Below are 17,362 nucleotides of genomic sequence, written 5' to 3'. Positions count from 1 at the left end.
GTAAGTTACTTGACCCTTTTGTGATTAATTTAACCTTTACAGGTACTTAACACCTTTTTGTATTAGATCTAAAAATAGACCTAGATTAAGGTTCTAGCTTTACTATAAGGTATGAGTTAGGGACTTTCATTGTTCAATCAGGAGTTTACAACTTTATCTTCCCCTAAGGCACTGTCTGCATAGGGTAGAGTAATTTTAAAAGTTCCCAATACATTCTTGATTCTTGTTAGACCAAGTATCTCCATTGTTACAATTAGGGAATAGTTTAAATTAAATCTTCTAAGGTACAGTCTGAGTAGTTTTTAAGATTCACAATAGCCATGATATAATTTTTCAAGAAATTGAAATCAATTTTTATTAGAAATTTTCTCTTCTCCAATCTTGTGATACATTTTTCTGTTTTCTAAGATCTTTCACATATCATTAACAGTGGTTCAGCAATGTCATCTGCCACTTTTAGAACCTGAAGGTAATAGTTCATCTGAACCAAGTGAAATCATCAAAGATATCTAGGTTTTATCTCAATACTATCCTTTCTTAACTTGAGCATTAATTCCTTGTTAGTTATCATATCTCCTTTGCGAAAAGTCACTTCCCAATGGCAAAGAAACTTGAAGCAAAATACAATTTCAGCAGTTCTGTCTTCTTTCCCCATTTCCAGTTAAACTATCCCTACCACCCTGAAGGTCTTATTTCTTTGCTGATCCTCCTCTTTCTTCCAATAGAGCTTGGAAGCAGCTTTCTGGTTTAGTGGACAGAATACTGAGCCTAGAGTCATATAAAAATTAAAATTAAATATCAAATATTAAAATGTTATATTTTAAGATATTTATTAATGAACATTAGAAATCAAAGAATAAAGAGGATACAAAATAAAGATCACGTGCCCATGGCTGATCAGTTATTTCAAAATCCCCACTTGCCACCATCACCATGCTTGCTGCAAGCCAAAGAGAGTGGGCTCCTCCATGTCCCCTCCTAATATCCCCTTTCTACAGGAAATACATAACAACAGGAAGTCAGTGGTCTCCTGGAAAATGTAGTTCTTTTTTAGGGTAACCGATTTTTAATTATACATTCAGAGAGACCTGAGTTCAAATTCAGTCCCAGACTTAGTAGCTATGTGTCCTTGGGCAAGTCACTTAATCTCTATTTCCCTTTGTTTCTACATCTATAAAATGGGGAGTAGATAATAATTATGAAGTGTTTAGTACTATGCCTAACACATAGTAAGTGCTATATAAATGGTAGTTATTATTATTGTGATTACTAAAAACTACCATTTTTAGCTTCCCTCATTAGCCTCCCAACTTATTCTTTGCATTCACAGGATGATGCCATAGTCTTGTATTCATCCTCATTTACAAAATGGAGATAATAATAGTACCTATCCCCCCCAGAACTGTTATGCAGTTAAAATAAGATGATATTTTTTAAATGCTTTGCAAACCATGAAGCAACCTTATATATATATATATATATATATATATATATATATATATATATATATATATATATATATATATATAGTAGTCTCTCGGTGATCGAGAATGACGATTGTCTTTGTGCAGTTTCATCTACGGTGTACCCTCATGTGGCTTTGGAGTCCAAAGGCTGAGGCGCAGAGTTTGTGGCACATGGGACATGGGACGCCAGTTGTTACGGGAGGTGCGGTTGTGGCCTGGTGTCGGCGTTCACGCGCAGTGGCAAGAAGTTGACGTCGCTCATCTTCAAAGGTGGTGGCGGCATGGTGAATGTGGGTTCGCCAGCTGCTTCTGTCAGAGGCAGCAAGTTCTAGTTGCTTTGGTGTCATGCCAGCCCACTTCAAGTTGGACATTAGCTGATCCTTGAATCTTTTCTTTGGTCGGCCTTGTTTCCTGAGTCCAGCTGACAGTTCACCATAGAATACCTGTCTTGGTATTCGCTGTGGGTCCATGCGGATGACGTGTCCAGACCATCGAAGCTGGGTTTTGAGGACCATGACTTCGATGCTGGTGGAGTTGGCTCTGTCGAGGACTTCCTGGTTGGTGATTCGGTCCTGCCATCGGATCCTCATGATTGACCGGAGGGAGCGTTGGTGGAATTGCTCCAGCTGTTTCATGTGCTTCCGGTACAGTGTCCATGTCTCACAACCGTACAGGAGCGAGCTGAGGACCACTGCGTTGTACACTTTGAGCTTCGTCGCAGTGCTTACACCACTGGGTTGGAGGACTTTGGAGCTCAGCCGCCCGAGTGCCTGGCTGGCCTTTTGGATCCTGGCATTAATCTTGTGGTCTAGGGACCTGTCGTTGGCAATGGTGCTGCCCAGGTACTTGAAAGTGTTGACGTTAGAAAGCTGCGTGCTGTCGATTGTAATGCACGGCTGGTTCGTTGGCCTCCCTGGTGCAGGTTGGAACAGCACCTCTGTTTTGCTGAGGCTGATAGTCAGGCCAAACAGTTTTGTTGCGGTGGAGAACCTGTCCACAATGGTTTGAAGATGATTTTCTTGGTGGGCCATGAGAGCACAGTCATCTGCAAAGAGAGCTTCCAGGATTTGTCTCTCTGTTGTCTTTGTTTTTGCAGTCAGGCGGCGAAGGTCAAATAGTGAGCCATCCAGTCGGTATTTGATGTAGATGCCCAGGTCTAGATCCATCACAGCATGTTGTAATACCTGGGTGAAAAATAGGTTGAATAGTACCGGAGCGAGGACACAGCCTTGTTTCACGCCATTGAAGATGTTGAAGCGATCGGAAATTTCTCCACCAGATAGGACTTCCCCTGTCATGTCGACATGAAAGAGCTGGATCAGTTTGACAAATTTTGCTGGGCAACCGAGCTTGCTGAGGATCACCCACAATGCGTCCCTGTTCACTGTGTCAAACGCCTTTGTCAGGTCTATGAAGACAATGTAGAGACTCAGGTTCTGCTCAAGGCATTTTTCCTGCATTTGCCTCACCGTGAAGACCATGTCCATGGTGCTGTGATCTGGTCAGAAGCCACATTGTGATTCAGGCAGGTTCTGCTCTGAAACAGATGACAGGAGTCTGTTGAGTATAACACGGGCGAGGATCTTTCCAGCAGTGGAGAGTAGTGAGATGCCTCTGTAGTTGTCACAGGCTGCTCGTGTACCTTTGTTCTCGTATAGGGCTACGATGGAGGCATCTCTGAGTTCTGGGGGCATGTCTTCCTCTTCCCATATGCTGGTCAGCACTATGTGGAATGCCTGGAGCGCCTTTCCATTTAAGGCCTTGTACACCTTGGTTGGGATCCCGTGTTTACCGGGTGCCTTGCCTGCACTCATTTGTTTGATGGCTTTTTGGACTTCCTCTATTGAAGGAGGGACGTCAAGTTGTTCAATGGTGCGGTTTTGGGGGATCTGGTCAAGGGTGCTTTGGTCGACTGAAGAGGGTCAGTTGAGAAGCTGACTGAAGTGTTCCTTCCACCTGTTGTTGATGCCTGTTTTATCTTTTATGAGAGTGTCACCATCAGAGGATAGCAAGGGAGTGGTGGTGGGTTTTAATGGTCCATAGACAGTCTTGAGGGCACTGAAAAATTGTTTGTAGTTTTTCATATCAGCAAAACGCTGGATTTCTTCTGCCTTTTTTTCCCACCATCGGACTTGCAACTTCCTGATCTCATGCTGCACTGTGGCTTGGAGAGACTTGAATCTGTCCTTTTTAGGAACAGAGTTTGGGTTATTTTGCCACTCCATAAAGGCTTTGTTCTTCTTGCTCAATAGGTCTTCAATAGCAGTGTTGTTCTCGTCGAACCAGTCCTGGTGGTTGCGTTGTTTTGGGCCTAGGATGGCTTTTCCACTTAAATCTCTTTCACGCACAAGTATCTTTGTGCACACTCATTGAGAGAGAATACCCAAGACCTGAGAGAAGAACAGCTCTAATCGGTAAAGAACTGGCACGATATAACATCGACATCACAGCCTTAAGCGAAACACGCTTACCAGAAGAGGGATCACTCAGCGAACCCACCACTGGATACACCTTCTTCTGGAAAGGTAGAGCCTCGAATGAAGACAGAATCCACGGTGTTGGCCTGGCCATCAAGACCAGTTTGCTCAAACAGCTGCCAGACTTGCCTGTGGGCATCAGCGAGAGGCTCATGAAGCAACCTTAAGCCTCTCCCTATCTACTGACTCCTTTCCTGATCCCTGCAAACTTTCCCAATTTTAAAAATGTTCTCACCTTGACCAAAAAAAAATTTTTTAATAAACTTTATCATTTTCTCAAGGTATGTACCCTACTCTTCACAATTCACCTCCAAAAATTATCCCTTTGTTGCACTGTAATCTCTGACTCATCCTCCAAATGTGAATATACTCTAAATTTCCATCCTGTTCTTTTTTTTTTCTTCTCATTTTATACTCTTCAGGGATTTAATCAATTCTCATGGTTCCATCAATTATCATCTCTATAATGATGATTACAAGATATATAGACCAAATCCCCATCTCTCCTCTGGGTCCTATATCACCAGCTACCTAATGGTCATTTCTAACTATATGTACCATGGAAGTTTCAAATTCAGTATGCCTGAAATAGAACTCATTGTTTTCCTTCACTTCACATATTCAACATTCTGCTTAATTTTTCTCTTTTAAGAGCACCACCAATCCTTCTAATCATCATCATTCATAACTTGAAAGTTATCCTCAATACTTTAATTTCCCTCTTCTTCCACATCTAATAAGTTATTAATTTTATTATACCTTTATAATCAATCAATCAAAATGCAATTGGGAAATATCTAACAATATGAATAAAAATGTATTTTAAAACCCCACTAATGCCCATGTTTTCTAGTGTTTTTAATAGGAGTAAATTGTGTTTTTATCAAAATCTTTTTCTCAATCTCTATATCATTTTTGTTGTTTTGTTATTGATATGCCAGTTACTCTTACAGTTTTCTTAAAGCTGAACCACTTCTGCATTCCAGTATAGCCCATACATATGACATAATGTTTGTAATATATTGCTATAGTCTCTTTCATTAAAGATTCATATTTTCTTCTGTTAGATTACACTTAGTTTTTCTTAGTAGGTTATGTTTTTATTTTAACCTATATCCTTTACCTTCTGGGATATCATATTCCAAGCTCTCTGATGATTTATAGGTATGGCTTCTAAATCTTATTTGTTATTGACTGTGGTTCCTTGGTATTTGAATTCTTTCTTTCTGGCTGTTTAACTTGGTTTTTTTCCTTGACCTATGCACTATGAATTTAGGCTACAATATTCTTGGAGGATTTAATTTTGAAATTTCTTCCAGGAAGTGACTGGCAGATACTTTCATTTTCTCTTTGTTCTCTGATTCTAAGATATCTATATAGTTACCACTTATGATTTCTCCAAATATGATGCCTATGTCCTTTTTTTGGTTATGACTTTCAGGTAGTTTAATCATTCTTAAATTCTAACTTCTTAATCTGTTTGCCAGGTAGTTTGTTTTTCCTAAACTTCACATTTACTTCTATATTTTTCAATCATTTATCTTTGTTTTAATTATTTTTTTGAAGTCAAACAATCATTAATTTCCTCATGGTCAATATTAATTTCAAAGAATTATTCTCTTTGGTAACATTTTATACTTCTTTATTTTCTACTCTGTTCTCTTTATCTTTCTTCCTAAGCTGTTGCCTCTTTTCCCAATCTTTCTCCTACATAATTATTTTTCAAAGTCCACTTTTAGCTCCATCTTTAACGCTTGTTTTAACTCTTTTGGAATTCTTGTCAGATTTGTGTTCCAGTTGCATTTTTCTTTGAGACATTGCTTATCGATTTTTCAAGTCATTCTTTTCTCTGTTTGTGTATTGAGCTTCATTGTCATTAGAATAGTTCTTTATTGTTAGGTCCTTTTTTTGGTTTACTATTCTTCAAGTTTATTTCTTGACTTTGGACATTATGTTACCTTTGGGCTCTGCTTACTTCTTGGGGGTGAGGAAAATCTTACCTGAACTTCTATCTTCTTATATCCTTCTGCTGCCTTCATGACTCTGAATGGGTCCCTGCAAACTTTCAGTGCTTTCAAACTAGTAGGATTCAGAGGAAAGTCTACATACTGTTTTTGTGGTGTTGGGGGAGAATTTTGAAGTAAAACCCTAGGTTCAGAACAGATACCCTTTGCAAGACTCCAAAACTTAGCTTAATATAAAAAAAAGAGATATTTATTATTTTGGAAGCAATGCTGAATGGCTGAGAGACTGTGTGCAGGTGGAACACTGTCTCCCAGAGGAGATGGGGTCTGGGATTTTTATACCCCTTTGATAACAGGGGCTACAGGATGGAAGGGGGGATGGGCTGAATTAGGAGTGAGGTAATTTATTGAGTTGAGGGGAATACGGGGTGATCTAGTAATGTTTTGTGTCCCAGGGACACAAGAGATAATCTGTGGAGTTCAAGGGATGACCGGATTAGGTACCAAAATGCTTATCAGGGTGGAACTGGGAGGTGCGTATCTATTTTAAAAGAGTATCTAGAGGAATTCCAAGGGATAGAAAGAAATTTCCAAATCATTTTTGACCTGGAACACCTCTGGAGTTTAGGGTGTCCAGAGTGAAATCCTGGGTCCCTTGACAATGGTCCAAGTTCAGTGAGTTCCTGACCCAAGTTTGGGTGTATCAGCTTGTTTCTACTTGGAAGTTTTAGGAGAATGCTGCTTGACTCACCAGCATTGATCTGGTGGAAGTCTCTGCAAGCTCCTCTCTAGGTCTAGGATGTTGTACTTCATTATAGGCACACAGTTTCTGTGTAAGTCCCAAAAGTTGATCCTAGGGCCAAGGCTCATGATTATTCCTTTCTGTTCAGACCTGGGTGTGAGTGATAGAGCTGCCAGGTGGATCCCTTTCTTGTACCAACAGTTTTGTTAGGAGATTCCCTGGGAATTCTTTCTAGTTGGCCTGCCTTGATTCTCTCAATTCATGGTCATAATGGTCTCTGCTGCTATTGTTCTGTGCCCTTGGCCAGACCTCCCACCCTGATGGTGGGACATTTCTTTTTCCATTTCCTTAAACTGACCTGGGATAGAAAAATGATTCCTGATTTTTGGCTTTCCTGATCAGAATTCAATCTGGGATATTCTCTAGATCTTTGTGGTAGAGCTCTAGATTCTATCACTTCCTCTTATTCCACCTTCTTGGTTCTGCCCCACCAGGAACTTAAATATTTTTTGAGTTGACTTTAAATGAAATTGTCTTAGATGAAGTCACTTTGTTTTAATTATTCTTTGCTCTTTTGTATAATGTCCAAGCTGAAAAGGAACGTGGAGGTGAAAGTCTCTGATTTCATTTTAGAGACAAGGAAAAGAGGTCTAAAGAGGTCAAATAAGTGGCAGAGCTAGACTTGGATGACAATTTCTTTGGAATAAAATGCATCATTAATTTATCTACTAGGAATAGCTAACATTTATATTGTGACATAGGTTACAAAGTATTTTCCTGGAGGTGAATAGATAGCATAAATCTTTTTATCACTATTTTACTGATAAGAAAAATGGAAACCAGAGAAATGAAGACATTTTCTCTGGGCCAAATGGTAACTGGGTGTTCCAACCTTGTATAAATGCTACACAGAACCCTCTTGTTTAGAGTGCAAAATTTATTTTCTGAACTGTCCCAATTTTAACTCCCCATTTAGAAAAACATTTTCACTGAATTAATAGAGAAAAGAAGTACTCCTTTATTGAGGCTACAGTCCCATCCAAACACTAAACCCTATATGATCTGTCCTTTCTTATATATAAAAATGGCTTTGAGAAAATTTTCCCTAGGGACTGATCAAGGTCTGTGAATTTGTGTATGTGAGAGAGATATACCTGCATTTACATGCAGTTTGACTTTTTTTTTTAACCACCAAGACCATAAAAGACTCTGTTCTTGAATTTCAATTGGAAACACAGTCCCCAAGGAAGCCATTCAGTTCTGAACTATCCCTCATAGAAGTCCCACAAAGCCCATGGAATTTTAATCCCCTCATATAGAGCCAGGACCATTAGTGTTTCCTGAGAAAATCAAGATTCAGAAGGATCAGAATTTGGACTTCAATGTAGGCAGAGGGCTGCCTTGGACAAATGAACAGGACATAAATATTTTTTAACTCAGTTTAACATGACACAAATGCCATGCTCTAAAGATACTTCTTATTTTCTTTTGGTCCCCTAAAAATATCTCTTTTCTTTTCTCCCTTTTCTGGGTATCTTCTTCTCTTCTGTCCTCTGTTTCCCTTACTTCTCTTCTTTCTTTCTCTCCCCTCCTGTTTTTCTTTTCTTCTTTCCCCACAAATTTCTAATCTGGCCCTTTCCTATTCCCTTTTTATTCTTATGAATCTCATTTGAAAATGAAGAGAGGGAAAAATCCTTTTGAAATCAAGTCAATGAACTCCCCAAATCCAAGACAATTTAAGGAAACAACCAATCATTTGTTGTGAAATGCCTCCGGAAATACGGGAGAAAGGAAAAGACTAAATTTTGAGGGAGCAGACAATAGTTCAGATCCCACCTTTTATATTCATTAGTTCTGTGCCTTTAAGTAAGTCATAGTATCCTAAGCTTAGTTTCCTCCTCTGTAAAATAGGACTAAAAATATTTATGTTGTCTATTTTACTGGTGACAACTTAGCTACAATCATTCACTTCTGACTCTTCTACCACCCACCCCAATTACTATGTCTAATCAGTAGTCAAATCATTTTTTTTTAATTTTCCTACCTTTGTAACATCTTTCATATATGTCCCTCTTCCTTCTCTCTTTGTATGTTGTCACCAATTGGGGGTAGACCCTCAGGCTCTTACACTTGGATTACAGCAATAGCCTCTTGATTGATTTCCTTTCCTTAAATTATTCCCTCTTCATTGTATCCTTTTCTCTGGTGTCTAACAGATCTTCCTAAAGAATATGGGGAGCCTTCTCCTTTCTTTTCTTTAACTCTCCCTGAAGGCCTTGAATATCAGGTGATAAACTTGGGTGGTGAGGTAGAAAAGACATAACAAACCAAAGAAAAATTTCCTCTCTGAATTTTGACTTTAGTTGAAGATTGTGTATATCAAATGATGAAATAATTCAAGAAGATCTTAGTTATCATGCTGCTTGGCAAGGATATCAAAAATGTCCTAGCCAAAGATATACTTCCCTTTTCTCTCTTTGTAATGTTAGTTCATCAATACTGGTTAATCTTTCTTAGGAAGTTAGTATAACGTGGATCAATGTCTATTCCTCTAATCAATTTCCATTTTGAGGACATCAACATCTTGTTTGATTTTTGTTGTATTTGTGTCTTAAAATCCTTCCCTCACCCTATTCTGAAATACATTGGTCTTTCCCTCTTGACAGCTACCCTTATTACCTGTCCCTATGGAAGCAGAAACAAGTGGCTCTAAGAGATTTGAAAATAATTCTCTCTAAAAATGTGTTCATGGCAAGATAAGTAATTGAATAGGAAGGGGGAAGAATGAGAATAGTTAGGTCACACTTTCTTGAATTGAAAAGAATAATCTGCCTAGAACATTAGAACATTAATGCCTGGCTCCTAGCTTTTCCTGAAGTTCTTACTATGGCCAGGCTTTATTTATCTTGAGCAGCAGGAAAGAGGTGGTTACATTCCAACATAGCCTTTTCAACAAAGATATAATAAGGATCTACTATATGCAAAGCATTGTGTTTACACTGCAAGAATCCTGACATAATTTCTTAATACTATATATTAGGAGACAACTGCACTCTCATGAGCTATGATAAACATGGAAGTTCCTAGGAGGGGAAGGAAGAGTTTTTCGTTTTGTCTTGTATCTCTGGCTCCTCACATAATATCTAGCACATAGTGAGCATTTTCTAAATACTTGTCACTTGCTAGTATTTTGAATCATCCATGTACTTTCTCATCCAAGGACCCAAATGTAAGCTAATTCTTGACCTTTACATTGTTTTATACCCCAAGAGGGTTCCTATTGGGCAAGCATCCTATTAGAAAATTAATTCCTGATATTTTTTAAATGCCTTAAGCATTCACACAAAGTCTTTCACTTTCCTAAAAAAAAGTGATTCCTTAAATTATACAGAATTCTCCTAGATACACAGAAAATCAGAAATGAATGAGGTTTTAGAAGTCATCTAATTAAATTTCTTTGTGAAGCATAAAGCTTCCTACTATAAGTCCCTGGATATATTCCCCTACCATTTGGAAGCTAGATGGAATGTTGGATAGAGAACTAGATTTGAAGGCAGGAAGACTCCTGAATTAAATCTTACCTCAGATACCTTATTAACTGTGGGGTCTTCAGAAAGTTACTTAAGTTCTGTCAACCTTAGCTTTATCATTTCTAAAATGATGATAATCACACTTTCTTCACAGGATTGTTTTGAAGATTGTGTGATCATATATAAAAACACTTTGTAAACTTTAAATTATCCCATAGATTCTAACATTATTAATTATTAACTATTGTTTTCTGGCTGAAAACACCTAGTCATAGTGAAAGCACTGATTTTCAAGGCAGCCCATTCAACTGTTAGACATATCTATTTATTAGAAAGTTTTTCCTTTGATTGAACTTGCATATACTTCTCTGAAATATCCAGATATTGACTTTAGGGCCAAGTATAATGAATCTTCCAACTTTTATATGTCAACTTGAAATCTGGAGAACCCAAATTTGCCCCTGTCCCATGAGAATTCACCAGGAAGGAAGGTCTCAGAGTCACCAATTTCAGACTGAACAATGGACACTAAGGTAGACTTAAATCAAATGGGAAGTGCCCTTGCATCCTAGTAGTTTCAAAGACCTGTCCCGGGAAGACCAGCCTTTTGCTGGACCCTTTCCCTGATAATCCTGTCTTGGACTTCTCATTTCCTTGTAGCCCAGGTAACTTCAATCAATCATACTTCCCTGTCCTTAGTTCCCCAAATAGTATATAAATTCCCCAAATTCTATTGTGCTTTGGAGCATCATCTAGCAAGGTAATCCTCTCAGAGATACTGTTGGCAGAGTGCCAGAGCCTTTGGCTCTGTGTGGTTTTTAGGCGATTGACTCTATGTGGTGATCATATATTGAACACTATCTTTTTCCTGATTAAAGACTTGGTTTTTCTGACTACTTCAGCATTCTGTGTTTTTCCCAACTTAACACACAGTATTTAAATTTTTTGAAGACAAATTACAGTTTACTAAAATCTTTTTTTCATACTGTCTTTAGTTTCTTTAACTGGTTTCATCTATGTATTACAAATGTCTTCACCACATATTTTGCTCTCATCTAATCATACTCTAGCTTGTCAATGACTTCCTAAAATGTGGCACCTAGAATTAAAGGCAATGCCCCAAGTGTGTTCACTCAAGGACAAAATGCAATTGAAGTATAATGCTTTTTTTTTTTTTAATATGCCTCATTTTTATTCAAGAAGACTAAGAAACCTTATGCACTGCCACATCACACTGTTGACTCCAACTGACCTGACAGTCATTAAAAATCTTTAGGACTGTCAACGTGGGATCTAGAAACCCCAAACTTATAGCAACAAGGAATCTGAAGACCCCCTCCCCCGCAAATTTAGTCAGCTTGAAAGATGGACACTGGAAAGCTTGTCCTTGTTCCAGTGAGAATCCCCCTTGAAGGGAATCTCAGACTAGCAGTTTCAGACTGAATAATAGATCTTAAGATATTTAATGGATCTACCTAGGTAGAATTAATCAATTTTAATCAAATGCTAAGTACTCTTGTATCCTAGTAGCTTCTCCCATGGTATCAGAGATCCTTTCCCAAGAAGACCTACACCTGAGCAGGGACCTCCCTTTTTAGTATCCATTGTAAGGTAGGTGCCTTAGCCTCTGGCTGTGGTTTCTTTCTCAAATCTGTTAGCCTAGTGGAACACTCCCATTTCCTTGTAGCCATGGTAATGTATTTCCCTGTCCCTCAGTTTCCCTAAAAGGTATGTTTCCCAAATTCTATGGTGCTTTGGAGCTGTCAATCTAGTGAAGTTCTCTTTCCCAGGGATCTGTGGCCAGGGTAGCCAGTCTCAGGGTTTTGTGTGGGTTTGTGGCATAATCCTGTGTGGAGGCCTGAGAGAAAATTACTGAACCCTTCTCCTTAAATAAAGATATGGTTTTTCTGACTATTTAATAGTTCCTTTTTTTTCCTAGTTTAACAGGACATTCACATATAAGCCATTGTCAAGTCATATCTCCTAAGCTTCATAATTTTAGTTGACTTTTTGAATTAAAACTTAGAGTTTTCCTTTGTGGATTATATAACAATAAAAGTGACTTACTTTTATCATATGTCGATCCCATTTTGGCCAAGCCATATATTAATCATTTTCTCCCACCATTGTATCATCTGAAAATCTTTTAGGAATGTCATTTTATACTTTCATCCATGTTACAACCCCAAATGATTTAAGTTGTTGATAGAAATTTTGAACTGAATAGGTACAAGGACAGATTCTTTGGAATGCACAGCTCTTCCTCTTGTTGACATTGATTCATTAATCACAACTCTTTAGGTGTACTCATTAATCCAATTATGTCTATATTTAAATGTACTATCAGGTCACCTACATTTGCCTTGCTAAAAGGCACACTTATTATTAGTAATATTATGAGAAAGGATACTGACATATTCTAACACCCCCAGAGGATGAACGGAATAGTGATGGACTTGGTAATTCTCATTAAAAATGTATAAACAAAGTGGAGATATTTAGCCTAGAGAAGAAAAGCTTTAGAAACAGTGAATCTATTGACAATGAAATAATATTAAAAAAAATTGTAGCAAATATCTCTGATAAAGACCTCATTTCTCAAATATCTGGGGATTAAGACAAAATTTATAAAATGAAAATTTTTCCTCAATTATTATATGGCAAAAGGATGCAAACATACAGTTTTCAGAAGAAATCAAAGCTCTCTATAGTTACATGAAATAATTCTCTTAATTTCTATTTTTTTTAAAATGCTAATCTTTTGTCTTAGAATCAATATTGTATATTTGTTTCAAAACAGAAGAGGGGGTAAGGATTAGGCAATGGGTGTCAAGTGACTTGCCCAGGGTCACCCAGCTAGGAATTCTCTAAGGCTAGAGTTGAACCCAAGGCCTCCTATTTCCAGGTCTAGTTCTCAATCTACTGAGCCACCCAGCTGCTCCTACTTCCTCACTATCAATTAAAGAAATGCAAATTAAAATTACTCTGAGGTCTTATCTCATACTTATAGGAAATGAAAAATGTTGGAGGTATGAGGGGAAAAAAGGATACACTAATAAATTATTGATAGAGTTTTGAACTGATACAATCATTATGGAGAACAATATAGAACTATGACTAAAGGGCTATAAAACTGTGCATACTATTCACTCAGCAATGTCACTGCAGTATCTGTATTCCAAAGATTTCCAAGAAAAAGGAAAAAACTGATAAGTACAAAAATATTTATTAAAGCTCTTCTTTTGTGTTGGCAAATAATCAGAAATTCAAGGGAAAAGTATCAATTTGGGGAATAGTTGAACAAATTGTGGTATATGGTTGTGATGGAGCACTATTGTGCTATTAGAAATTATAAGAGAGATGGTATTAGAAAAACATGGGAAGACCTATTTGAACTGATGGAAAGTGAAGTGAGAAGACCTGGAAGAACATTGTGCACAGTAATGGCAATGTTGTAATGACGATGAAGAGTGCAAGATTTGTCTACTCTGATCAATACAATGATTCAAGACAATTCCAAAAGACTCATAATGAAAACATGCAATCCATTTTCAGAGAGAGAAATGATGAACCCAGTGTGATTTGGAGTGTAACATCACTTTCCTTATTTTTTTCAATATGGATAATGAAAATATATTTTGATTTCACATGTATAACTAATGTCACTTTTCCTGTCTTCTCAGTGAATGGGGGAAGAGTGAGGAGGAGGGAGAAAATTTGGAATTCAAAATTTAAGAATAAAAGAATGGGGGAAGAGGATAGAACCAAGATTGTAGAATTCAGCCAGCAACTCAGGTGAACTCTCCAAACATTCCCCTCTGAGTGAATTTAAAATAATGCCATAAATAAAATTTTAGAGTGGTAAAGCCAACTAAAGGTCATGGGGAAACATATTTTGTAGCCTAAAACAAGTCAGAAAGCAGGCAGGAGAGAACTGTGACACTAGGATGGGAATTGGCCCAGAATAAACAGATGCCAGTATTAGTGGTATGGGCTTTGAAGGTATTAGCAGAAGCAGCAGCAACAGCTTCAGGCCAATCAGTCCTGAGATGGTAATAGGATCATATAATTTGCCAGAAAGAGATGACAGGGAACCATTACCTGGCACTGGGTGGCTGGCACTCTATTGCCCTTAAGAAATTCTCAGTCATAGTTTCTGGCAGAAAGAAGTACTCATGGTTGGTCACATGGGAGCAGAGACCCTAGTCACAGTTCCAGGACAAGTTAGCAATTGGGGCTACATGAGAAAAGGGATCCTTCTGAGGTAAAGATTAGAGCCATAACCATTCTCTGGATCACACCAGCTTGGAAGCTCCACAAACTTGCAGAATCCCCAGAACTATATCTGAAAGATGCAGCATTTTAAAAGGCTAGAGGCTTGGGACAGTGTCTTTCCACCTCTTGGTGAGCAGATTTCAATTTTAACATACAATTCAAAGTCAAGAAAGAGGCTGGGGAAAAAGTACAAATAGCAGAAAAAAATTAAAAAAGAAAGTACTGAGATGGCAGGGAAGATCAAGATGCAAATTTTGATGTCAACAATTTGAAAACAGATACAGCCAATGATATAAAGAAAAATGCTAATTTAACCCAGGTCCAATAAGAGTTCCTTAGTTCCTTTCATCTCCATCTACTTGTGGAAGGGAGAGTATATACTTTTTTGAGTACAGGGAGATTTATAAATTGTTCTGACTCTTCTACTTAGTAAATGTGCCTTATCAAAAAAAAAAAAGGAAGAAAATTTAAAACATGTTAACAAATAGTGCATTTCTCAAACAAAAAAGAGCAGGGAGTAGCTTCTGTGCTATTTAAAAGGACGTCAGAAAGAAGTAAGATTTGATGTTTTGCCTGGCCCCAGAGAACACAATTAATAAGAAGGAAAGAAATGTGAGCTAGGGGGATTTGGGCTCAACATAAAAAAAAAAAAAAGAGCTATCTAATTCCTGAAGCTATCCAACACTAGAATGGATTGTTGAGCAAGTTGAGTACCTTTTCAAGAGGTGCTTTTCTTCAAACAGAAATGATATGATTAAATACCAGAGAAGAGTACAACAGAATTATCAATTTACTAGCATCTTGTTTTCCTGGAACTCATGATTTTAAGAGTGTGAGTTCTAGTTTCCCTGTTACAGACATTCCAATATGATGAATGAATCAATCAATCAAGCATTTGTTAAACATGTTCTATATGTCAGTCACTATAGAGACAAAAAATATAGTCACTTAGGAGATAGTGCGGTATAGTGGAATGAAGTGTTTGAACATGGGGCTTGGATGTTGATTCCAACTGTGCAATTGCACATCTGTGACTTTGGGAAAATAGCTTAACCTCTCTGTCCCTCTCAGTTTCCTGATAAGTAAAAGGGGGTCTGGACTAGATATTATCTAAGGTTATTTCTGACTTCAAATCTATAACATTATAAATGAGACTTTTGTTTCTAAAATACTTAACATAGTCCCTGGCACATAGTAGGTGCTAATGATTGTTCTTCATCCCTCCCCACCTCCAAGTAATATGATTTAGAGAGTAGCAAGAAGCAAAAAAGTCATCTCTCTCTGACTAGCCAGGTCACAATCCCCTTCAAACTCAACTAGCATAGAGTCCAAGCAACATATAGGAACAATCATGTGATATATATTCAGTACCTTCAGAGCTTTCCTGAACCTGTGTTCTATTGGTATGACATTTGAGAACAAAAGGTCACCTCAATATTGAATCAAAGAAAGACATTAATGGAGAATGGCAATATAAACACAAAATTCTAGATCTAAGTGACTGACTAGAATTCTTCCCTTTTAAGGGATTTCGAATTCTTATCATAGTTCTATTTTTTAGGGAAAGTTTTCTAACTAGGTAGAGATGGCACTTGAGAGATAGCAAATCATTTAAATCCTTTGGATTTTGGTTTACTCTTCCATGAAATGAGAGGAGTAGATTGTAAGGTCTCTCCCAATTCTACTTCTTAGTGTTTTGCTTAAAAATGATTACTGTATTAAACAAATGATTAATGAAAGCATGTAAGATCTTACTGGGTACTATGAAGGATATAAAGAATATCAAAGCTCTTCCTTCAAGGAAGTTATAGCAGGAGATGTAAGATGTAAAGAGAATAGTCTGGAATTATGTCCAAAGAGTTATAACATTAGGGATATGACTCAGAAATATCATTATTACATTTGTTGCCTAAAGTGATCAGGGAAAAGGAAAAGAACCTATATGTTCTAAAATATTCATAGCATCTCACTTTATGGTGACAAAGAAATGGAAATTGGAGATGTTCATCAATTGGAATGGTTGAACATGTTGTGGCATATGATTGTGATGCAACATTATTATGCTATAAGAAATGATGAGCAGGTTAATTAAAAAACAAGTAAACATGGAAAGACCTACATGAAATTATGAAGAATGAAATAAACAGAACCAAGAGAATATTATATACAGCAACAGAAATATTGTTTGAAAAATGACAAGGATCTCCAACTGTAGAGAAAGTGATAATTTTTAAAAGGCATAGTTTTATTTATATATGCACGTGAGTATTCTATATGTATATGAAGAGATATTTGTCAAGTAATAGCTTTTCTAATATAGGTAGAGGAGGGAAATAACTGATGATTTTAATGTGATAAGGAAATAAATAATTTTTTAAAATGTGGACAGTTAATTATAATGCAATAATATAAAAGAGTGATAGCATTTCAGAAGAAGGGCAGATTTCTCCCAACTACCAGTATGGAAGCTTTTGTGGTCAAGGTGGTATCTGAGCTGGGTCTTGAAGGATGGATAGGGAGTGGATGATGGGAGCTAATGGGAAGACATTTAAGGTGGAGGACATATAAAGGGACATATTCAGATTGCTGCAAATCAGTCTATTGGATGCCAGCGTAACAAGGAGGAATCATGAGAGGTCGCATTGGAAAAGTAGGATGTAATGAAGTTTTCCAAGTACTTGAGTTACTTGACACTAAACATGAGGTCCAAGACAAGCTTATTTAATACTATGCACTGAGAACCACTCTATAGTGAACAATACTTTTAGGCATCAATCAGTGAACACAGTATTTATTAAGTGCTTTTGAAAGCTCTGCTTAAACATTGAACGTAGCAAATACTACAACGAGTGACAGCTGTTTGCATCCCAGCTGTTTAAAAAGACCAAAAGGGTTAGCCTTTGCTATA

Source organism: Monodelphis domestica, chromosome 4 (assembly GCF_027887165.1).
Source record: "Monodelphis domestica isolate mMonDom1 chromosome 4, mMonDom1.pri, whole genome shotgun sequence".
In the NCBI taxonomy this organism is placed as follows: Eukaryota; Metazoa; Chordata; class Mammalia; order Didelphimorphia; family Didelphidae; genus Monodelphis; species Monodelphis domestica.
This window is presented reverse-complemented; position numbering follows the sequence as displayed.